Raw genomic sequence first — 27098 nt, forward strand, 5'->3', positions numbered from 1 at the left:
TTGGTGGTGTAGCTGGTACGGGCCGCGGCAGCGCCAGCAGGTCCCGGTAGAGATGGTCGATACACGGTCCGCGGCAGCGCCAGCAGGTCCCAGTGAAGATGGTCGATGTACGGACCGCGGCAGCGCCAGCAGGTCCCGGTGAGGATGGTCGTTACAACGGGCCGCGGCAGCGCCAGCAGGTCCCGACGAGGATGGATGTTGCAGAAGGCCGCGGCAGTGCCAGCAGGCAGGACGATAGTTCGCAAGATAGGGCTACGGCAGTGCCAGTAGTCCGTCAAGGCTGAGTTCTCTCGGTGTCTCTCGACTCCAGGATACAACTGCCATCCTGCTCCGGAGCTGCTCCAGTTATAGGGCAGGCGCCCTTTGATGTCCGGGCCCTCGCACTTGGAGGTCGGAGGGTCCGGGATGAAGGTGTCCAGACACCCAGCAGGGGGTGGAGCCAGCGCCTGGGGGAGCTGGAGGCGATCGGCACCTGGCGGGGGAAGAGCTCTTGACGCTTCGTTCTCCCATCGACCTGCCAAGTGGTCCGCTCACCTCCTGGGTGGATGGTGGTGCCGGGATGTCGGGGCTGGCCAGGCCCAGGGTTAGGGTCGGGGGGAGGCCACGCGGCCTCGTGGTGCAGGGCCCAAGATGGCGGCTTGACCCGGCCGGGGAAGCCGGTGGGGCTGGGGCCCGTGATGCATGGAGGTCCGAGGGCAGAAGTTCCGTCGGGAGACGGGGTGCAGGTGCTTTTCGTGGGTCACGCCTGGCGGGCCGGAGCTTGGGCCCTGTCGTGCGGGGAGGGAGCAAGCCCTTCGTGTGGCCTGTCCAACAGTGTCCCATCTATGGACCCAATGACATGTGGCATCCCTCCCAGGGCATAGAATCCACGCTTGACCCCAGTCATCTGTTCAGGGGTTGGGAACTTGATGAAGTCATCCAGGTGAAGCAACATGGCCTCTAAGAAATCATGCAGCACACGGCAGAACATGCTCTGGGACATGCCACCAACATGAGCTATGGTATTTTGAAAGGTACCCATGGCTAGAAAATGTAGGGCTGCCATTACCTTCAGCTTGGGTGTCAGTGCCGTAGGATACCTGTGCAGCGGTTGCAGGTGTGGTGCCAGTCTCGCCGTCAACTCCAGAATCAACCGTCGTGGGAAGCGGTAGCACCGGATCCGATCATTCTCCCGCATGGCAGCCAAGTCCGGCATTGCTCGGGGAAGAGGCGGCGCTCTGCAGTAATTTGGAAGTGACAAGGAAGAGTGAGTGCACCACAACAACAAATCATTTGTACTGAGCACATGTTATTCTGTCTATACACATATGCTACATACAGAGTGAGGTATGTGCCACATGCCCTGGACACGTATGCCTGCCAGGTGACACTCCTACCAAGACCCAGCTACACACGGAGATTGAGAACCTCCCCATGCCATGCCATGGGATTAGCTGTGTCCCAGTGCAAGTGAACAGCCAGACGCAAGACAGGAGTGACATACACCCACACATCAGCAGAAGTAGGAGGCCGATTGCAGAGACTGGTAGCGGAACACTAGAGCCACAGGTCACATGACATTACACTAGGACAGCCCACACACCTGGCCATGAAGGTGCACATGTCATGACTCACCACACATTCATTGAGAGGATGCAGACATGTCCTTGTCACGCTACTCCGTGTCCCATGCATACATGCGCACCTCACATCCAAAACCACATGTGGCATGGTGTGCGGAACAGTGTGCGATGTCAATCTACACACAGACACATGTTGGTTGCTGCAACAGCTGCAGCTTTTGAGGGTGCTCCAACATCAACCAAATGGGAACCCCCCACACATACATGACATAGTCACATCGTGCACCGTGGGTAGTGACAAGTCAGGTGTGGTAACCCCTGTAACGGGCATCAGGGGACACTTCCGTCTGTTGGTGTCCGTGCCATGCCAGTGTCGGTCATCCCAAGTGTGCAGTACGACATGCACACATGTCCAAGGAGTCAAGGGCATGCCTGGCACACATTGCACCGTCACACATTACATCTGTACACATCTCATCATACATCTGGTGCCTTCTCGACTCAGGAGTAATGTGCCACATCACAGCCTGTCACACCTGTGCCCCACACATGTAGTAATGCACAGACAATGCCTTGATGTCCATTCATGGACAAGTATGTCCATCCATGGACAAGTATGTCCGCCCTATTCCTTCCTGTGTGCTGCCTGTCACCACTGTGATGTGTGAAAACCATTACTGCTGCTAAGAGGGCCTGTGTACGTTCCCATATCACTATGGGAGTGCTGCCGTATGTGTACCCATCGTGATGGCGAGCGTACAGGCATGTGTACGGTCCGTACCACTACGAGTACGCATATGCAAGAACACCCATAGTGGTACGGGCCGTACACACGCCTGTACTCTCCCTATCACTATGGGTGTCCTCGCGTATGCGTACACGTAGTTGTACGGGCCGTACACACGCCTGTACTCTCCCTATCACTATGGGTGTCCTCGCGTATGCGTACACGTAGTTGTACGGGCCGTACACACGCCTGTACTCTCCCTATCACTATGGGTGTCCTCGCGTATGCGTACACGTAGTTGTACCGGCCGTACACACGCCTGTACTCTCCCTATCACTATGGGTGTCCTCGCGTATGCGTACACGTAGTGATAGTGAGCGTACAGGCGTGTGTACGGCCCGTACCACTACGAGTATGCATACGTGAGGACACCCATAGTGGTACGGGCCGTACACACGCCTGTACTCTCCCTATCACTATGGGTGTCCTCGCGTATGCGTACACGTAGTTGTACGGGCCGTACACACGCCTGTACTCTCCCTATCACTATGGGTGTCCTCGCGTATGCGTACACGTAGTTGTACAGGCCGTACACATGCCTGTACTCTCCCTATCACTATGGGTGTCCTCGCGTATGCGTACACGTAGTGATAGTGAGCGTACAGGTGTGTGTACGGCCCGTACCACTACGAGTACGCATACGCGAGGACACCCATAGTGATAGTGAGCGTACAGGCGTGTGTACGGCCCATACCACTACGAGTACGCATACGCGAGGACACCCATAGTGATAGTGAACATAGGCACGTGTGTGCGGGCCGTTGCTATGCATTTGGGGTGCCCTAGGGCCCCGGAACGCACCGTACCTATGTGTGAAGCTCCAAATTACATAGGGGACACATGAGGGACAAGTATTAAGGCCTACATGCATGCTGGTTGTCATGGAGACCAAGTTCAAATTTTGATATAGTTCAGGAAGGTGCACAGCAGAAGTCAGTTGGAATGAATCTACATTGTTGCAATGTGTTTGTGGGGCTGACATCATGCAGGATAAAAAAACTGATTGAGAACCCACAGACTGCTAGGTTTGAAGGGATTGGAGGAAACATAGGATGCATATGTGAGTGACCAATCACTCTGTACTCTTGTGCATGAGATGGGCCAGCAAGGCAGATATAAGGCAGCCAGGTCCCATGAGGGAGCACTTGCCTGCACATCTCTGTATTCCACGACCCAGCTGCTGATACTGATTCCCTGGAACCATGTCAAGGGCTGTGGAGAGGTCACAGCCATTCACCCTGGAGGAGAACATGGCTTTGGTGGATGTGATCCTCCCACAGTACCCCCTGCTGTATGGGCGACCAGGTTATCAGGTGAGTTCAGTGTCCACTGGCACAGACTGTGTCCCTTTTTTGTGACTGTGACTTCTGCCATTGTGTCCAGGTGTGACACACATGCTATGTACTGTAGGGGGGGGTCCCAGGGGGGGGAATGCCTGATGTCTCCCAGCAGTGCCCTGAGACAGGAGGGGTGTGTGCAGAGTCCTCCCAGCAGTGCCCAGAGACAGGAGGGGTGGGTGCAGAGTCCTCCCAGCAGTGCCCAGAGACAGGAGGGGTGGGTGCCCATCACTCCCAGCAGTGCCCTGAGACAGGAGGGGTGGGGGCCTATCACTCCCAGCAGTGCCCAGAGACAGGAGGGGTGGGTGCCCATCACTCCCAGCAGTGCCCTGAGACAGGAGGGGTGGGGGCCTATCACTCCCAGCAGTGCCCTGAGACAGGAGGGGTGGGTGCCCATCACTCCCAGCAGTGCCCTGAGACAGGAGGGGTGGGGGCCTATCACTCCCAGCAGTGCCCAGAGACAGGAGGGGTGGGTGCCCATCACTCCCAGCAGTGCCCTGAGACAGGAGGGGTGGGGGCCTATCACTCCCAGCAGTGCCCTGAGACAGGAGGGGTGGGTGCCCATCACTCCCAGCAGTGCCCTGAGACAGGAGGGGTGGGTGCAGTGTCCTCCCAGCAGTGCCCTGAGACAGGAGGGGTGGGTGCCCATCACTCCCAGCAGTGCCCAGAGACAGGAGGGGTGGGTGCCCATCACTCCCAGCAGTGCCCTGAGACAGGAGGGGTGGGGGCCTATCACTCCCAGCAGTGCCCAGAGACAGGAGGGGTGGGTGTGATGCACAGTGTGAGCCTGGAGCATTGCTTGTGTAGTTGCCCTCATTCCACCTGTGTCCTTTAAATGGCACGTACTGCTTTTGGCCTTCCCCCAGAGGATCATGTCCCTATGACAAAGGTGCAATGCGTTGGATGCATACTATGCCTTGTTGGAAACAGCTAATGTGTTATGATCTGTGTCCCTGTGACATGTGCCAGGTGTATTGAGGTAGTGTCACTTGTCCATCCTCACAGGTAGACGCCTCTGCCAAGGAGAAGATATGGCTGGACGCCGTCAGCGCCGTGAGGAGTGCGGATGGTCGGAAGTGGAGCCTGCCCCAGGTGAGGAAACGCTGGCAGGATATCCGGTGCTGGACGCGGAGGATCGCACGGGTCCTGCTGGGGGACTCACCTGAGAGCCATAAGAACCGCGGGCGCCGCCGTCTCTCCCACATCCAGAAACGTGTGCTGGCGGTGGTCTTTCCTGACTTGGACAGGCGCCTACAGGAGATGCAGCAGCCGGAAGGGGGTAGGTACATGTGTGTGTTTGTTGTGTTTCACCAGCATTTGTAAGTGCACTGTTCCATGGATACACTTCCAGGGTTTATGGTGTTGTGCAGATCCTGTTACCCACAGTGTTGCAGGCCTCTCCTGCCTCCCTTCCCCACCTTGCAATGTGTTCCCTGGTCTCTGTGTAGTCACTCCATCACAAAGTTATGTAGCCTGACACCTTCTCCAAGTGTACAATGCCTGCAGCATCATGTGTGGGGGTGGTGTGTAACAGGTTTAGTGACCTTGCCTGTGCCCTGTCCAGTTCTGGACTTGTGGGTTCCATGTCAGTTGGCACTAATGCTGATATCAGACATGGGAATTAATCTCTTGAGTGCGAGGCCTTCCAGCAGGCATGTCCCATGTGGTGGCCTGTGACATGATGTGCATGAGTGTGCGTTACGCATAGTGCAGGGATGTTAGCCTGTGTTGCAGTCATTTCCATTCAGGAGCATGGAGTTGTGTGGCCACTACTGTCCCCAGGGGCATCTTTTCCTAGGTATCATGTGTGTAATCCGAGAATGTCGACAATCTCTGTGTCTACAGCATAGGTTGTGCTCTGTGCCATTGTCCCCTGGCACCATGTTTATTGACGTGAGATGTATTACAAGTGTCCACTGTCCAGCCTGACCTGATTTTCCAAGTACATACTCACGGTGGCCATTGCCTGTGTGTCTTGTAGCAATCATCTGATGATGCCCATTTGTACATGATTCTTTGGACAGGCGCACCTTGGGTATTTGGTGTGCAATCTTGAATTATTGCATCCCATGTGTATTTCACCCAGAATAAGAGATGTAAGTGCTTCCTGTGTCTCCACAGATTTGTCTCATGTAGGGGGTGGGTGGGGCGGCCATGGCCTACATGTCAAGACCTGTCATCTCCTTGCTCGGACTGGCCAGTGTGTGATGTTTGTCTGGACATACACTCAAGGTGCAGCGTGCCAGTCAGGGTGGGCATGTTCTCAGTATTACCTATGCTGCATGTGCCTCTAGTTCCTGGATTTGGTCCCTGCTCATCCCAATTTCCTGCCACGCTGTGTGGTGCAGATGCAGTGCTGTATTGTCCCCAGGGCCTTGCTCCTCAGTCAGAATACCATGTCATCTCATTTGCTATTGTGTCATGCTCTCCATAGTTTTTCCATGGCATGGTGGGTCACACAACTGTGTCTTGCAGGGCCTATGTATGTACCTTGTTTTGTAGTTGTAACTCATCCTTTGTTTCAGGCTATGCACTGTAACCTACGTAGATTTGACTCATGTGACATATGTATACAGGTGTATGATTAATTTCTGTCTCTTCACCCTGCCCACAGCATCGTCAGGGGACACGGAGGGAGACATGGACACAGACGGCGCGGAGGGACCGAGCACCAGTGCCAGCGGTGACATCGGGGCTGGCACTTCGAGTGGGACTGAGGCGGAGGAGAGTGAACCCGGGGACCTGTCGACTGGCACAACAGAGTATGAAGCTGACGGGTCCGAGGATGATCTCTCCGAATGGGCGGTGGCTGCACCACCATCTGACAGCAGCCCTACATCTGGCACCGCCCCCTCCATTGGCATCAGCCGCCTCCCATGTGCTCGTGTCCCTTCCCAACGTGCCCGGTCACCACATGTCTCCTTCCTGCCAGGCACCGCACCCCCTGCCCCTGTCTCCACTGCTGCCGCCAATGCTGAGTCTGTGGACATCCAGCGGCAGTTGCAGATTGGTCAGACTGCGATCCTTAATGTCCTCCATGGCCACAGCCAGGTCCTCAACAACATGGAGGCATACTTGGAGGGCATTCATTCATCGCAGGCTGACCAACGCAACTTGCTGAGGTCTGTAGACTCCACACTGACTGCAGCAGTGGGTCTCCTGCAGCGCTACGTCCCACCCCCTACCCCTGCTCCTTCCACAATTCCCACTCCCATGCCTGTCCCACATACACCCAGACGTAAGCATGCACCCACCACAACAGACACAGGCACCACACCAGCAGGGAAGGTCCGCCGCACACCTCCTGACACGCACACACAGGGTGCAGTAGGCACACCCACTGGGTCGGGGGGCAAACGTGTGACACGCAGCCAGAGTGGGAGTCCGCATTCCACCCAATCCACTCCCTCCAAATCCCCTCCCCTCAGCTCTCCTGGCCACATCTCCCCCAAAGACTCCTTCATGGCCGCTCTGTCCCTGAGCCCCACAGTGACACCACCCCGCAAGCGGTCAAGGAGGTCCCCGGTCAGGGTGCTTGAGTCCCCCCCCCCCGTCCACACCCTCCCCCAGTGGCACTGCGACCCATCCCTCTGACCCCCCCCCTCCTTGGGGCTTGTGGTTCCTTCGGGTGCAGGGGAGTCCCTGGAGGACCTTGCTAAGGTGTGCAGCGAGATCCTGGCCTCCGCCTTTGGCCCTGCCCCACCCCCTGTGGTGGAGTCCTCCATCCCTGCACCCACGACGCCTACCCTTCATCCTCCTGTCCCTGCGGTGCCTGTTTCTTCCCCCCACATGATGCCCTCACCCCTGTGGAAGACAACGGATTGTAACTGTGCAGGCAAGCTAGGGGACACGCATCCCACTGTGTCCCCCATCCAGCTGGGACTCCTGGACTGCCCTATGGCCTTTGTTAATATTGGACTTACGTCATACTAGTTTTTTGCTCATGCTGAATAAAGCTATTTATTTTTTGCCCTTGGAACACTCCTGCATTGCTGGCATTGCTGTTGGTGGGGCTCCTACATGGTTGTGGGTGTTGGTCATGTGTTGGGTGTGTGGGAAATGTAGTAGTGTGCTGCTCATAGGGGGGACCCTGGTATCTGTGTGCCATCACACGGTGTTAGCTACCTTTCTCCATTCATGTAAGCAGTTGCTGCATGTTGCAATTGTCCCAAGGTGTATTCCTTCCTCTGTGTACCCTGACTTCTTCCCTGCAGGGTGTCCCCTGACTTTAGCACAGAGCTGTGTGTCCATTAGCTCGGTGTGTGACGTAGTCCTTCACCTTTGCACATGCATGCTGAGCGATGTCTCCACCTGCATCATTCGTGGCATCCTTGGTAGTCATTGTACTTGTGTATGTGGCCTATTGACATGACTTCATGTGTACATGTTTTCTTTTCTGCGCTATGCATGCGTATACTCCCAGCCTCGCACACATGTGGTACATGTACTGCAGGGTCTTTGTGCACCTGACTGACATTTGTGGGCATGGTATCTGTGGCTACTCAACCCTTTGCGTTCCATGGGCACTGCTGGGAGTGATGGGCACCCACCCCTCCTGTCTCTGGGCACTGCTGGGAGGACTCTGCACACACCACTCTTGTGACTGGGCACTGCTGGGAGTGTTAGGCCCCCACCCCTCCTGTCTCAGGGCACTGCTGGGAGGACTCTGCACCCACCCCTCCTGTCTCTGGGCACTGCTGGGAGTGTTAGGCACCCACCCCTCCTGTCTCTGGGCACTGCTGGGAGGACTCTGCACACACCCCTCCTGCCTCTGGGCACTGCTGGGAGGACTCTGCACACACCACTCTTGTGACTGGGCACTGCTGGGAGGACTCTGCACCCACCCCTCCTGTGTCTGGGCACTGCTGGGAGTGATAGGCCCCCACCCCTCCTGTCTCTGGGCACTGCTGGGAGGACTCTGCACACACCACTCTTGTGACTGGGCACTGCTGGGAGGACTCTGCACCCACCCCTCCTGTGTCTGGGCACTGCTGGGAGTGATAGTCAACCACCCCTCCTGTCTCTGGGCACTGCTGGGAGGACTCTGCACACACCCCTCCTGTCTCTGGGCACTGCTGGGAGTGTTAGGCATCCACCCCTCCTGTCTCAGGGCACTGCTGGGAGGACTCTGCACACACCCCTCCTGCCTCTGGGCACTGCTGGGAGGACTCTGCACACACCCCTCCTGTCTCTGGGCACTGCTGGGAGGACTCTGCACACACCCCTCCTGCCTCTGGGCACTGCTGGGAGGACTCTGCACACACCCCTCCTGTGTCTGGGCACTGCTGGGAGGACTCTGCACCCACCCCTCCTGTCTCTGGGCACTGCTGGGAGTGATAGGCACCCACCCCTCCTGTCTCAGGGCACTGCTGGGAGGACTCTGCACCCACCCCTCCTGTCTCTGGGCACTGCTGGGAGTGTTAGGCACCCACCCCTCCTGTCTCTGGGCACTGCTGGGAAGACTCTGCACACACCCCTCCTGCCTCTGGGCACTGCTGGGAGGACTCTGCACACACCCCTCCTGTCTCTGGGCACTGCTGGGAGGACTTTGCACACACCACTCTTGTGACTGGGCACTGCTGGGAGGACTCTGCACCCACCCCTCCTGTGTCTGGGCACTGCTGGGAGTGATAGGCCCCCACCCCTCCTGTCTCTGGGCACTGCTGGGAGGACTCTGCACACACCACTCTTGTGACTGGGCACTGCTGGGAGGACTCTGCACCCACCCCTCCTGTGTCTGGGCACTGCTGGGAGTGATAGTCAACCACCCCTCCTGTCTCTGGGCACTGCTGGGAGGACTTTGCACACACCCCTCCTGTCTCTGGGCACTGCTGGGAGGACTCTGCACACACCCCTCCTGTCTCTGGGCACTGCTGGGAGGACTCTGCACACACCACTCTTGTGACTGGGCACTGCTGGGAGGACTCTGCACCCACCCCTCCTGTGTCTGGGCACTGCTGGGAGTGATAGGCCCCCACCCCTCCTGTCTCTGGGCACTGCTGGGAGGACTCTGCACACACCACTCTTGTGACTGGGCACTGCTGGGAGGACTCTGCACCCACCCCTCCTGTGTCTGGGCACTGCTGGGAGTGATAGTCAACCACCCCTCCTGTCTCTGGGCACTGCTGGGAGGACTTTGCACACACCCCTCCTGTCTCTGGGCACTGCTGGGAGTGTTAGGCACCCACCCCTCCTGGCTCAGGGCACTGCTGGGAGGACTCTGCACACACCCCTCCTGCCTCTGGGCACTGCTGGGAGGACTCTGCACACACCCCTCCTGTCTCTGGGCACTGCTGGGAGGACTCTGCACACACCCCTCCTGCCTCTGGGCACTGCTGGGAGGACTCTGCACACACCCCTCCTGTGTCTGGGCACTGCTGGGAGGACTCTGCACACACCCCTCCTGTCTCTGGGCACTGCTGGGAGTGATAGGCACCCACCCCTCCTGTGTCTGGGCACTGCTGGGAGGACTCTGCACACACCCTTCCTATTTCACAATATGTACGCTCATGGCATACACGGATGTGGGTACGCTCCATGCATTCGAGGTGGGGGTACGTGTCGTACTTACACTGTTGGGGTGGGGGTACGCTCCATGCATTCGAGGTGAGGGTACGGGTCGTACTTACACTGTTGGGGTGGGGGTACGCTCCATGCATTCGAGGTGAGGGTACGGGTCGTACTTACACTGTTGGGGTGGGGGTACGCTCCATACGTACGCGGGTGGGGGTACGTGTCGTACTTACACTGTTGGGGTGGGGGTACGCTCCATACGTACGCGGGTGGGGGTACGTGTCGTACTTACACTGTTGGGGTGGGGGTACGCTCCATACGTACGCGGGTGGGGGTACGTGTCGTACTTACACTGTTGGGGTGGGGGTACGCTCCATACGTACACAGGTGGGGGTACGGGTCATACTTACACTGTTGGGGTGGGGGTACGCTCCATATGTACGTGGGTGGGGGTACGTGTCGTACTTACACTGTTGGGGTGGGGGTACGCTCCATATGTACGTGGGTGAGGGTACGGGTCGTACTTACACTGTTGGGGTGGGGGTACGCTCCATGCATTCGAGGTGAGGGTACGGGTCGTACTTACACTGTTGGGGTGGGGGTACGCTCCATACATACGCGGGTGGGGGTACGGGTCGTACATACACTGTTGTGGTGGGGGTACGCTCCATATGTACGCGGGTGGGGGTACGTGTCGTACTTACACTGTTGGGGTGGGGGTACGCTCCATGCATATGGGGTGGGGGTAGGGTCCGTACATATCCGTCCCCACGCTATGTGATGCTTGTGCGGCCCGTACCCAGGCCTTTGCCACGTGGGTACGAGCCGTCCCGCCATTGTTGGGGTGACGTGGGTGTGGGCGTGGTACGACTCGTACCCACGCTCTTCAGGCGTGGGTACGGGACATACCTGTCTGGTTGTGTTGCCGGTTCGCGTCGTGACGGACTTCCGTTGTGGCGGTCACTGGCTTAGCTGGACACGCCCCCACCCCCTCGTAGTGACCAGGGCATGGGAGTCAGGTATGTCCAGGGCATGTGTGCTGTGTGACTTTGGTGGGGGGTTTGTGGCCTGCCCTGGTCCTGCCACCCCCACCCCACCCCACTTTCCCCCCTCCCTTAGTTGTTCTGACCTTCTGCGGCGTCTGCGTCCGAACCTGTAGAGGAGGTCGACTGCTATGAGGGCCGGGATGACACGTAGGTTCGGGTCCATGAATGTCCGTCGCGTACGGGTCCTCCTTGTTCGCGTCGTCCTGTCTGTCCGTCGCGTACTGGTCCTCCTTGTTCGCGTCGTCCTGTCTGTCCGTCGCGTACTGGTACTCCTTGTTCGCGTCGTCCTGTCTGTCCGTCGCGTACTGGTCCTCCTTGTTCGCGTCGTCCTGTCTGTCCGTCGCGTACTGGTAGTCCTTGTTCGCGTCGTCCTGATTTCCCGGCAGTTTTTGGCAGCCGGAAAATATTTACCGTGCGGGATGACGTCGGTGCGAATCGTGATTCCTGGTTCGTGAATGGCAGGCTGCGAGCGTCCCGACGTCAGGTCGGCGCTTTCCCGGATCGCATTTGTAGGTTTATTTTGTTCGGTCGGGGTTTTTTACGATTCGTACGGAAATGGAGTTCCCGTGCGAATCGTAATTCCATGTTTGTATATTTTGACGACCGGGTACGCGTCGGACGGAGAATATGCTCCGTCCGACGGTTCGTAACCGGTTTTTACAGGATCGTGATCGGCGCCTAGGTTGTTACTGAACATTTCACCTAACTACAACATTACTTTAACCTTTGTTTTTTTCAATGAATATAAAAATAAATATGGTGAGATTCTGTTGTATTACTGCTTACTTGCCTTACAGAAGTGTCGCAAAGGGGTATGTGCAGATATTGGCGTTCTGAGTGGAAGGCAAAGGTGATCATTTTCTGTACATAGTTGTATTTTATCATTTTATATGACAGTTTTGCATAGCACTCCTGCTTCACAAGGGTATTAGAGGAAAAAATTAATATAGGATAATTGTTAGACCTCTCAGCCTTAGGGCAGGTCTTCCATCAACTTTTTGCCTTCTCCCCTCCTGTTTTGCTGAATTTATTTTTGTTGGCCTTAGGACTGCGTGCACTTCATTTTCCATTGCTAACCAGTGCTAAAGAGCTCCTGTTCACTCTCTAGCTAACTTTACTCCCTGGTACAATTGGCAAAAACCTGATTGGTATATTTAATTTACGTGTAATTCCCTAGTAAATTGGTATATCATATACCCAGGGAAGGCAAACTAAATGCTACTAGTGGGTCTGCAGCACTTATTGTGCCACTCACTTATAAAGCCCCTTAAAACTTTTCTCAGGCATGCCATTTCAGCCTGTGCACACACAAGTCGACTTGTCAAAATAAGCCCCCTGCAGGACCTAAAAACTCTCTTTTTAATACATGGAAGTCATCCCTAAAGTAGGGCCCAGAAAACCCATAGGGCTAGGTGCATTGTATCTAAAAAGATGGACATGTACTTTAAAGTGTTACATGTCCTGGTAGTGAAAAGTTCACGGATTGATTTTTCACTACTGTGAAAGCTACCTCTTTCGTAGGATAACATTGGGTAAACTTATTACATTTATTTAGGTAATAGCGTTTGCTTGGTAGAAATGTCATGATTGGTGCCTAAGGAATTGTACCTCATCTTTAATGGTAAAGCTGGATTCCAAATCACAATTCTGAAAATGCCACTTTTCGAAAGTTGCAAAAACAACAGTTGATGGACAGAATGCAGAACATTGTCATACATTCTTCCCAGTACCGAGATCTGGGCCTAAATCCATCGTTTTTTTGCTCCCCATGCCATTCCAGTTTGAACCCAGCCATATGGAAATCAGTCTTGACCCTGTGCCCCATGGGAACAGTTCAGCCCGAACTGCCAAGCCGGGTCCTCCCTGGACTGGAAACAAGCATCCTAGGACCAGTAGGACCGCGGAAAGATGGAACAAGATTTGTTAAATTACATGACTAGCACTGGACAATGCTCAGTGCTCACAAAGGAAATCCCAACTGCTCAAAAGGTACATGATGAATTGGAATTTAATATTAGTAATGAATCACCTGTAGCGCTGCAAGAAATATTAGGGAAGCTTTTGGGGGAGATTATTGCGATGAAGCAATCACAACAGGATTCTTCCAAACAAATGTCTGACTGCTTGAGTAAGCTCAATGGTTACATTACTCAAATGTTGGATAGGAGAGAAGAAATGGAGCAACACATTTCTAATTGTGAGGATTGACTCTCCAATACTGCTGGGTGGTAGGTAGGCACATGAAGGTGATAAGAATTCTGCAGAATATAAGCAGGAGGAGTTAGAGAGCCACTTCAGCAGATCTAATCTTAGAATTGCAGGGATTCTGGAGCACAAAAGGGATACAATTAGGGCCATTGAATATGTCAATGATTTATTGAAACAGTATGTTCTGCCAGGAAAAAAACAGGATTTACCATAGCACAAGCAAATTGAGTTCCCGATCAGTGAATGCAAAATATCCTCACACAATGCTAGTGAATTTTGCTGAATTTAGAGTAAAAGAAATGATTTACAAGCAAAACCATTCAATGTAAATAAGGAGTTTTCTATCAGAATCTTCTCGGATATGGCGGTTGACTCAATCCATCGACGTAGAGATTGCAAAACCCTATTAGCTCTCTTTTGCCTGGATGGAGGCCTGAAAAATTGAAAGTATTATATAAAGCCTGTTTTAATTTGTTGGTGACCATGCAGGAAGCACAAGTTTTCTTGAAGGAAATATCACCAGCCCCGGCAGTGTCTTAGAAATAAACTTGCTGTTTGTTTAGCGTTGGGGGAGGCATCAGGGAGGGGAGATGTGGAAGGATGGCACAAGTACAGGGTGCCAATAATTAGGCGTAACAAGAGCAACTTGGGGTCACAGCGGGTTGGGCCCTGGGAAGTGAGGGGAGGCAAATGAGGGGGGTAAATGCAGTAGGGGAAAATTGAAGTTTTTACATTTTGTAGAGAAATTGGATAAGATATAGATATTGATTTGTAAAGGTTTCTCAGCTCTTAAAATTTCTGAAACTAGAATCTATATGGCAAGATAGGATGTGGCTGTACAAGGTTTTGTTGCATGTTACATATATTATGACTTAGACACTTCATTATTGATATGTGGTTTAGTCCTGGCAGGCAGTTTAGGTATGCATTTTAGAAAGATAGAGGTTGTAGGGATCTCAATGCGATGTTTCCTATTTCATTCTCTTGTGGATTGTTCTGATTGTGGAGCTAAAACATATTTTCTGAAAGCTGGAAATATCCTAGAATGATAGAAATAAATATATACAAAATTATCTTGTTTATTGCCAACAGTCTGAACAACAGACATATTGAACCAAAGGAATTGAGGAATGGGTAAATGGTCATTCACCAGACATAGTTTTAGTGCAGGAGACTCATTTTGAACAGGATATTAGGCACAATTGTGTAATGTTTAAGAGCTGAGCAGGCTTTGAATGTGTTTCCTGCTTAACAGAGGCACATAGGGGTGTGGCAATCTATAGTGATAAACATTTGCAGCTCAATATATGTGCCTTCCACACCGATACACAGTGGAGGTGGACATGGTTCAATGGACAAATAGGGGAGGAAAGAGTTAATGTTGCAATTATTTATGCCCCTATTAAAGATAACATGTGTGTACTAATAGAGATATTTCAGTCTGCCATTACAGGCCCCGTGGATTGATTATTGGGGAGAATTTGATTTTCTACAAAAAAACTTGGTTAGAGTCTTCCACAGTAACTCGTAGGCAAAACAGACCCAGTCCAGCTAAGACTATAGAGGAACCTAAGAAAAGTTTACATTTAAGTGACCTATGGAGGGCTGCTGTGCTCTGCAAAGCTCTGCAAGCGGCAGAGCCAGTCACGCTGCTCACACTGATTATTAGCACCAGAGTTTGTTCCCCACCGTAAAATCTGTGTAAACAGTACTTTGTGTCATGCAAGTGGACGCTGCTGCTTTTTGCAGCTTCATTAGACATCATACTCTAGCACCAGCTTCCTCAACGCGAGCGGCAGATTTCTCAACACAAGCAGTTGCGACCTGCTGCGACCGCCCAGATTGGGAAATCTCACCGGGAGAACGTCTAGCGCATGATTTTTTCTCGCGAGCGCTCGCAAACTTAATATTGGCAAGTTGGCAAGCAGGCGAACCACTCAAGAGAAAAACTCCACTCTGCATCACTTTGTGGTGTTTTTCATAACTCTGCGAAATCCGCTGGTGGAGCGGAATTCTTCGCCCCCACATATTTCCAAACTGGTGCAAATACACATGTGTATCTGATAGATTTGAATCCACTGCCAGGCTGGATTATTTGTTAACATCTTCAGGGTATACCTGTTCTAAATACCACAATCTAGCAAATGTTATCTCAACCGATGCACTGATCGAGATGCATATTTCTGGCATTAGGAAAAGCTGGTCAACAGGAAAATGGCTTTCTAATAAGATACCGCTGGAAGATGAATCTTGGGTATTGATATTAATTCTCAAAGCAGTCAATATTTTGAGCTTAATGAAGGAACTAACCCCTAGAAATGGTATGGGATGCCTTTAAAGCTGCTATTAGAGCACAGATAATCAGCCGAGAAATAGTAGAGAAAAGGGTCTTTAAAGAGGTATGAGAAACCCTTGAGTCACGTTTAAAGCAGACATATGAAAGGTATATGAGTGACACATAGGCCAGGAATCAGATGGAGGATTATTACTAGAGTGGATTTACCTTTCACGTAATGCCTGTATGCAAAAACTCAATGAGGAAAGAGAATACGCTCTGAACTTTGTAGCCTGGCAGGCATGCAAAACAAGTGCGCTAAACATGATTAATTCTCTCTACGACAGTGAGATGAATACATATATAACAGATGCTAAAAGGATACAAGAACTATTTGATAACTTTTTTTTAAAATATGTCTCTCAGCAACAAGTAGATGTGGACCAGCTAGGAGAGTTCATAGATATTATTTTTGTCCCAAGGCTATATTTGAGTATTGTTCACGCCCTATTGATGCCATTTTGACTAGAAGTGGAAGTTGTGGTTTTTTTATTAGATGCCGAGAAGGCATTTTACCTTTTTAATTGGGAGAGCCTATTCTGTATCTTGGAGGGTTTTGGTTAGGCCTTGGTGGTGAACTCCGCACAATTCGCTGCGTTTGTGGAGTTTTCTGCACTCCGCACACCACAGAGAATGTGAAGTTCCGAAAAACTTCACTCTGCAAGCTTTTTCCTTGCTCCCGCTTGCCAACGTTAAGATGTCAAACGTGACCACCACCAAGCGAAATTTCTCAATGCGGGCGTTTGTGGATGGTCATGACCACTCACTTTGAAAAACCATCCATTCACATTGAGGAAGCTACCACTCGTGTAGAATCTACTTGAGTGGCAGAAAGAAGCAGCGGTCTCTTGTGCTAGTCATGGTGCCATTTGTGCTCATTTTCCAGTGCAGGACAAACTCCTGGTACAAAATATCAGTGCGAACAGCGTGACCTAACGCGCTCTGCTGCTTGTAGAACTCTGCGTTGCGTGGCAGAGTTTTTTGGTCACTTTGTGGAGATCAGCATAGCGGAACTCTTCAAACTCCACCCAGGCCTAGTTTTGGTTTCCCTGCAGCGTTTATTAAGGTGATATCCAATATGTATAATTACACGCTTAATTTTACATTACATAGATATTGATGTATGCAAGATTAAATGTGGAACTAGGCAGGGATGCCGACTTTTCCTAATTTTACATGGAATATTTATTGAACCTCTAGCTATTGCTATAAGAAAATATAAACATTATCTCTTGTGGGAAGAATCGCATTTACCCACATATCAACTCTCCTACTGTTTAATATTTTTATATGCCACACTCTGATGCTTTTTACGGATCACTGACATAATATCGATTACCAAAATATCGACTACTTAAAATATCGTTGCTAAATTATCGACTACAATATTATCGACTCACCATACTTATTAAAGAAAATACTAAAATATCGAGTACACAATATCGTCTGTACAAAATATCGTATATCATTATATCGAAATTATAAATATCGTTAACAAAATTATCGTCTACTCTTAAATGACTATGTAAATGACAAAATTATCGAAACCAGAAATATAGACAACCAAAATATAGAATATTTCACAATATCGACTATCTAAAAAAACTATGAAGAAAATATACTTTAAGCACAACACATACATTAACATTGTAATACACAATAAAACACTTAAATAACATTAAAATTTTCGTTCAAACACATACATTTAAAAATAAACATTCCATAAACAATATGAATACATTTCACTACATAAATAATTTGATAATTATTATACATGCATTAAACCACATTTAAAAATATCTTTTAAGCATTTAATACTACAAATAAACAATGACTTACTACTAATAAGTTGCTAATTAGCGTTTCCCTTACATGGAAACAAACAGCCAGAAAAGAAAAAAAAATCAAGGTGGACCAATGACATGCTCACATTTCAAATTAAACCAATGAAATGAAGCAACTAATTAATTGCACACTATAAAAACACTACATTTCAACATCTCTTTCACACTACAAACTGAAAAGAAGAAATAAGATGAAACTCTACTCAACTGTTTCCTGAAAGAAGATTTACAGTCCAAAAGAAAATTTAACAACTACAGAAAGTAAGTTAAACTCTATTTATAAAGCAACAAATCTAAAATGCTACAGCTGAAACTATTTCTATAAATGAATTTACTACACTTTATTTAATTACATTCATATCTCCTCTATAGATAACTTCTAAACAGACAGAAATATTTTGGACATCCCCACAACTCTAATATTAATCAATGTAAGTATATTTTAAATTTTTCCTACCCACCTACAAGTTTAAATTAAAAAAATAATTCTAAAACATATTTATTCCTTATTTTTCTCCTCTACAGAAAACCACTGAACCATCCAAAACTACCTTCTACGCAATCACCTACTGGACCAAAGAAATAAGTAAGTATATAAACCTCAATCATTAAACAGCCTAAAATACGCAGCCAGAATGTTACTTTCCCCTTAAAACAGTATCACATTCAAAAAAATGTATCCAACTATTAACACATTTTTTTCTCTTATCAACAGAAAATCTATCTCCAAGATTAAACTGAAAGCTTGAAATCAGCTAATTAACATCTTTCAACACATCAAATTAAACATTGTAAGTATATTCACTAAAATTTAAATATATTTAAAATATCTATAACATTGTTTATATTTACAAAATATTTTTTCATCTCTCCTAGCATAATACAGAACAACATGACTGAAGGTGCAGAATTTATAACGTCTCAAATAAATAAAATGTTGTTATGTTATATGGGTTATGTATATACACAAGAAAAGCAAAGTGGTCTGTAAAAGAACATAATCACCCCCCCCAATATAACAGAGATAGAAGTTATAAATGCTCTTGAAAACATTAAAGAAGCAAGTACTAGCACTGATAAACCCACCACCCAAATACTCAAAGAACAATTATTAAAAATACCACACCATGCATCAGCACAATTACCCCCAATTGATTGTTTAAACAGAACTATTGCTAGACAAAAAAAACTAACTACCAAAACTCTACTTACCCCTAAAACATTTCAGACAGTAATCATTCCCCCAGAATTAAGCATAACTCACACTAATGAACCATTTTTTTTTTTTTATAACAAATCTCCTGATAAAAGAATAATTATGTTTGCTACTGCAAACAATTTAGTGAAATTACAACAATGTGACACTTGGATGATGGATGGAACTTTTAAAGTTTGTCCAAAACCATTCTACCAACTGTACACAGTGCATGGATTGTACCAACATTCTAACATTCCATTCATCTATGCCCTCTTACCAAATAAACAGCAAACAACATACATAGAAATATTAACCAAAATTAAAGAAGAAACCAATAATTATTTCCCACAAAAAATAATTATTGATTTCGAATTAGCCATGATCAATTCAATACTAAAAAATTATCCACACACAGCAATCCAAGGTTGCTATTATCATTTTAACCAGAGTCTATGGAGACATCTGCAAAAGTCCACCCTAAGTGTACAATACGCTACAGATAGTACTTTTGCCTACCAGGTTAAAAAACTAATAGCACTAGCATACGTACCTGTAACAGATGTAGCAGAACACTATAATATTCTAATAGAAAGTCCCTATTACAAAAAGAACGAAGACAAATTAAGCCAACTCCTAGACTACTTTGAGGACACATGGGTGGGAAGATTACATCGATCAGGACATAGAAGACAACCAAAGTTCCACATTCCTTGGTGGAATCTATACCTGAGTACCTTAAATAAACAATCCAAAACAAACAATAGTGTTGAAGGATGGCATAATACCTTCCAAGCAACTACAAGCAGAGGGAAACCTACCCTACAAAAACTCCTGGAATCTCTACAAAAAGAACAAAGCTACCAAGAATTACGTATGCAACAATCTGTTACTCAAAAGGTCCTAAATTAACTAAACAAACCAAACAAATGTTTGATCTACTACAAAGTCAAGTAAACCTATACCCATCAACAAGTGGCCTAGACTACCTATCACTAATAGCCAAAAGCATTTTATAATTAACATACACACAGCTAATAAAAGAAATTGGTCAATACAATAAGCAATTGCAATCATATATTAATACTATATTTTCCTAAATAATATATAATTGTCAGATACATTTCATTTTCATATAGAAAATATATATGTACAATTAAATATTATTTCTGTAAATATAATATATATAACAATAAACTATAATAACAATTCCCACCCAAATTATAACAAAATATAACTTACCATTGATGTAGCCATACAAGATGAATTCCACCAAGCAAGACTCCTTCCATTTGTATGTCAATCCATAGTAATAATAAAAAATTTGCCCCACCAAAAATGAAAAATTGAACACATCCAATGTAAATCCATCCTCGACAAATCCAAAAACGTGAAACCCTCAAAAACCCGAAAAATAGGTCAAAATATTAACAAACGCTCCTGGAAATCCAAGTGAAAAAAAAGTGTGATAACTTTATTAGTTTCATTAACTAAAACACACTTTTAAAAAAAAAAAAAATAACGTCTCTCTTTCCATCATAATATCCAAACCCTAAAAAACCCAAAAAGAAGTAAAAAATCAAAATAAACGCTCCATGAAATCCCGTAAAAAGTTAAAAAGTGTGTTAACAATATTACTTAAATCAAGTAACACACACTTTAAAAAAAAAAAACGCGTCTTGGTCTTCGAAAAAACATCGATCAACATTTACCTGAAAAAAAAAAAAAACATACCCACCCACACAATCACACCCAAATACATGAAATAAATACAATTACATCATTTCAAACAACACATATTTAATCACAATATTTACTTCTAAAACTACGTCACAACCAGTAAACAACCACACGTAACTAAATCATTACTAACACCTCAAAAACACCCAAAACATTTTACATTATCAATCAATATACTATAAACATCCTAACTACCCTAAACATAAGTATTTAATAACACTTAATACTTAAAACACCCCTTACCTTGCTCAACGCGACGCAGCTTCCAACCGCGAGCTTCCTCAGTCCAAAATGACCCAAAATAACATGAAGCGGTTACAAAATAATCCCATTCAAATGAAAATCCCTACTTAAATCAGTGTAAATACATTAAAACAATAAAAAACATCATTATAATCATATATAAAAATACCATAAATGTATCTAAATTCTTAAAAATGATTTTCTAATATACAATACCTTTAAAAATTATATTCATAATAATTATCAATACATTATTATTATGATTATAATACAGTAATTTTTTTTTCACAACTGTACAAACTATAATAAAATGTATGTTATTATTTAAATTTTATTTACAAAACGTACATGTTGAAAAAAAAATTTTTCATATAATTATAAAATAATATTAACATTTCCTACAATAATATTATTAATCATCATTAAAAATACATAGCATAAAAATATACTATTTGTCATGTACTAATTATGTACAACAACAAAATAAAAATGACACAATATTCTTCAGAAATTACCTATGCAATGATTTTTTTTATGTATATAGCCAACAAACACATTATTATATGACTACTGTAAGAATATGTTTATTTGCAAACAATGTAAAAAAGTAATAAATGTTATGTATGTTTTTTTGTAATTATCAATACTTCTGTTATAAAATGTGATGATATCAATAAATTGTATTTTCCTTAAAACATTGCAAAAATACACAAATGTATGCATATTTGCTGTATCTCTACTAATGTATACTCCATTCTTTAAAAATCAAAACAATAATCTCTCTACTTTCTTCAACAAAAATAAAGCTTATATAAAAATATAAAATGTGTCATTGGATTTCATAATTTATTACTATCACATATATAATTTAGCTAATTTAATTGTTTAAAAATGTAAATAACATTTTTTCCAACATAAAATCCAAAAACATACTTCATTAACACAATACATATACATTCTGCACACTAACCCTATACAAATTACTATTCCCATTTCACCTACATTAAAGTCAGGAAAAGTGCTGAACACTAACCCTATATAATTTACTATTCCCACTCCAGTTAACATAAAGTCAGGAAAGGTGCTGGACAGTAACCCTATATAATTTACTATTCCCACTCCAGTTAACATAAAGTCAGGAAAGGTGCAGGACACTAACCCTATATAATTTACTATTCCCACTCCAGTTAACATAAAGTCAGTGAAAGTTCTGGACAGTAACCCTATATAATTTACTATTCCCACTTCAGTTAACATAAATTCAGAGAAGGTGCTGGACAGTAACCCTATATAATTTACTATTCCCACTCCAGTTAACATAAACTCAGGAAAGGTGCTGGCCAGTAACCCTATATAATTTACTATTCCCACTCCAGTTAACATAAAGTCAAGGAAGGTGCTGGATAGTAACCCTATATAATTTACTATTCCCACTCCAGTTAACATAAAGTCAAGGAAGGTGCTGGACAGTAACCCTATATAATTTACTATTCCCACTCCAGTTAACATAAACTCATGGAAAATGCTGGACAGTAACCCTATTTAATTTACTATTCCCACTCCAGTTAACATAAAGTCAAGCAAGGTGCTGGCCAGTAACCCTATCTAATTTACTATCCCCACTCAAGTTAACATAAAGTCAGAGAAGATGCTGGACACTAACCCTATATAATTTACCATTCCCACTCCAGTTAACATAAAGTCAGGGAAAGTGCTGGACAGTAACCCTATATAATTTACTATTCCCACTTCAGTTAACATACATTCAGAGAAGGTGCTGGACAGTAACCCTATATAATGTACTATTCCCACTCCAGTTAACATAAAGTCAAGGAAGGTGCTGGATAGTAACCCTATATAATTTACTATTCCCACTCCAGTTAACATTAAGTCAGGAAAGGTGCTGGACAGTAACCCTAAATAATTTACTATTCCCACTCCAGTTAACATAAAGTCAAGGAAGGTGCTGGACAGTAACCCTATATAATTTACTATTCCCACTCCAGTTAACATAAACTCAGGGAAAATGCTGGACAGTAACCCTATTTAATTTACTATTCCCGCTCCAGTTAACATAAAGTCAAGGAAGGTGCTGGCCAGTAACCCTATCTAATTTACTATTCCCACTCAAGTTAACATAAAGTCAGAGAAGATGCTGGACACTAACCCTATATAATTTACTATTCCCACTCCAGTTAACATAAAGTCAGGGAAAGTGCTGGCCAGTAACCCTATATAATTTACTATTCCCACTTCAGTTAACATAAATTCAGAGAAGGTGCTGGACAGTAACCCTATATAATTTACAATTCCCACTCCAGTTAACATAAACTCAGGAAAGGTGCTGGCCAGTAACCCTATATAATTTACTATTCCCACTCCAGTTAACATAAAGTCAAGGAAGGTGCTGGACAGTAACCCTATATAATTTACTATTCCCACTCCAGTTAACATTAAGTCAGAAAAGATGCTGGACAGTAACCCTATATAATTTACTATTCCCACTCCAGTTAACATAAAGTCAAGGAAGGTGCTGGACAGTAACCCTATATAATTTACTATTCCCACTCCAGTTAACATAAAGTCAGGAAAGGTGCTGGACACTAACCCTATATAATTTACTATTCCCACTCCAGTTATCACAAAGTCAGGGAAGATGCTGGACACTAACCGTATATAATTTACTATTCCCACTCCAGTTAACATAAAGTCAATGAAGGTGCTGGACAGTAACCCTATATAATTTACTATTCCCACTCCAGTTAACATAAACTCAGGGAAGGTGCTGGACACTAACCCCATAAAATGTAATATTCCCGCTCCAGAAAGATAAGACTGAGAGAAGGTGCTGGTTATAACATCACTTAAAATATTAAAAATCTACATTTATGAGATAACTATGAGATACCATTTAAAAACTATTACATTTAGCAATACTATAGTTACAACAATACCCACCCCTATCCCATATTAACCCTAATTCCATATAAAAAATGTACAATATGTTTTCCATAAAATTTGCAAATATACAATTATTTAATTATAATTATTATTTCAAATTTTAAATTTCACAATATTTACTAATACATTGAATTGTTTTATGATCTATTTTTACACTATTATTTTTAAAAATTACTCCCCACCCTTCTCCCCTAATATACCCACATCCCACCCATAAAGACAACATAAATATTGAAATTATAATTTCCAATTAAAAGTATATAATTAGAATTTTACATTAAATTTTCACAAATTTAAATTATTCCCAATTATATATTTAGTTATTAATCTATAATTGTGTAATAATTATTAAAATACAATCCACACCCTTACACCCTATTAACCCAACTTCCCAACCATGAAACCAAAAAATAATTTCGAAATTATTTTGAATTTTTTTTTTTTTTAAAAATTCAATATTAAATTAAAATTTTTAACTTTCTAATTCTTTGATATTAATATTTATAACTTATTATCAAATTTTAGAGTAATATTTTTAATACACTCCCCACCCTTATACACTAATAACCCTACATCCCACTCATAAAACAAAATTAAAATTTCATTATAATTTTAAATTATATAATTTCGAATTTACATTAAAATTTTGAAATTTCGAATTCTTAAATATTTAATATTTTTACATTATAATCTGATTTTACAATAACATTTTTAAAACACTCCCCACCCTTCTCCCCTAATAACCCAACATCCCGCTCTTAAAAAATATATATAATTTCTTTATTATTTTCTAAATTATAAATATTTAATTTACAAATTTCATTACAATTTACTATTCATAATTATTTATTATTTAATATTTTTAAATTATTATCTGATTTTACACTAATATTTTTAAAACACTCCCCACCCTTATCCCCTAATAACCCAACATCCCGCTCCTAAAACATATCATACAATAAATTACTTAACACTATTAATTATATTTTAAAATTTAATAAAGTATTTATACATATAATTAAACAATTTACTCATTCAATATACACTAAATAGACATTTTAAACAATATATATATTATATTTCGATATTTCTAACAAAACTAATCAATCGATATTATCTACAAACGATATTACTACATCGATATTTCATACTTCGATATTTTACTAAACACAAAAAAAACGATATTACTTACCTCGATATTCTACACTTCGATATTAATGTTATCTCGATATTTTAACTTCGATATTCTTGTTGTTCGATATTATTTTTTCGATATTATGTCTATTTACCGCTTTTTACATATGAGATTCTTTAAATAAATTGAAGGCTTATTCTTGGCATTCATTTGGGCAACCAAAATACCAAGATTGGCATTGTTTACACTATACATAATGCAGGAGGTCTTGCCTTGCGAAATGTGAAAGAATAGTATTTTGCGAGTTTTGCACATTCTTTTTAACAGTTTGGTACCAGTCAAGAATTAGATAATACAGTAGATTCCCAGGAGCTAACATTTAACAGTTATGAAATCCATGACTTCCTATTGACGACCAAGTTGCCAAAACAAGTATGTTACAAAGTACTCTATGGGATGTTAAAAAGAAAGGAGCAAATGTTTCACAAGTATGCCATTCTACTGTGCAATATATCCACTAGGTTGGAAGATATTGTATTAGAGCGGCAACAACTACTGGAAAAAATACACTGTGTAGGTGGTGAATAAATGGCTATAGATATCTTAGAGATTTTGGAAGAAATCGAGGAAATAGATGTGTGGGAGAAATGGATATATATCAAACAAGATATCAGCCTTGTTAAAAGCTCCATTCAATGGTCCTTTATGAAAATTGCTATTTTTTTAAGGGCTTAGACCCGAGGTGATATAATGAGAAAATCTGATCTACGTGAGGATCTGATAGAATCAGGTACACATATGGGTCAGTGAAAATTGAGAAGATAGATTTGTGCAATTAGATGAGACAGAGGTTAACATCCAAATTAGTAAAAAAAATGGCACTTTTTAGAGGGGCTAGATATAATGGCAAAGTCCTGGAGTATGCTGAATCTGTACAACTTTTCCATATTGAAAGGAGCTAACTTTCACCGTATAGAATGTTGTACTAAATGGCTGCTGCATAGGACACCTATTATCCTAAACAGAATTGATATAATACCAGCAGAATGTTTTAGATGTTGTATGGATATGGCATGGAATTGGTCACACGTGATCTGGGAATACCCAGTGTTATTAAAATACTGGACCTCCATACGATGTTACTGCCAAAGGGGGATATTCTCAAGAACGTGTGATAAATACCGCAAAAGTAGCTTAACGCAACTCTTCACATTGCAGTCCATCGCGGGAAAATAACTCCGTGTCAACGTGGTATTCCCAAGCCGGCAGCACCATGCCACGACAACGCGTCAAACCAACGCGTTAAAATCAATGCTACGCCGCAAAAATGCGAAACACCAACGTGAAAAAGCGGTGATGACGCCAATCGCGGTACAAAAATCAGCGAAAACTAGCCACAGGCCTGCAATACCCGCACAACATGTGGGAAAATGCACTACAAAAGGTGAAAAAAACACATACAAAAGCCAAACAACAGCGAAGCACAATGAAGTCAGCCGGCGCAAGTGCTGAGGAAAACCAGAACCCCACAAGCACCCCAGAGGACCAGCCTGGGAATTCGGGGTCAGGGAAGGGCAAGGAGAAAAAGAGGACGAAGAAAAGGTTCAGTCGGCAGGAAAACAGGATCCTGATAACGGAGGTGATAGAACACCATCAACTACTGTTCGTCACCTCCAATGTGTCACTGGCAACTAAAAATGGAATATGGCAGACTATTGTGGACAAGGTGAATGCAGTCGGAGTGCTGAAGAGGACAATGGACGAGGACAAGAGGCGCTGAAATGATGTCAAGTGCAAAACCAAGCAGAAACTTGCAAACAACAGGAAGGCAGCAATGCAGACTGGAGGTGGCAGTCCAGCGCCACAAGGGGAGCTTGACGAGATGGAGGAATTGGTGTCCACAGTCATCAGTGGTGTGACGGTGGCAGGAGTTGGGGGACCGGACACTGCTCAACAGGACCGGACACAACAGCAACAGGCTGAGTAACGACCCTGGGTCTGGGGGAAGGGGGGAGATGGGCAAAATGGCACACATGCACAAGTAAGCATAGCGCATCTTCAGACAAACCATGCCCCAGACCCCAAACTCCCACCAAGATAACAATGCAACATCCCAGCACTGTAGAAGCACAGAAGTCAAAGGCACACCGCATGTAAGGGATCAGGGGCAGCCAAATCAGAGCTGCAGGGGC

Source organism: Triturus cristatus, chromosome 9 (genome assembly GCF_964204655.1).
Source record: "Triturus cristatus chromosome 9, aTriCri1.1, whole genome shotgun sequence".
Lineage (NCBI taxonomy): Eukaryota > Metazoa > Chordata > Amphibia > Caudata > Salamandridae > Triturus > Triturus cristatus.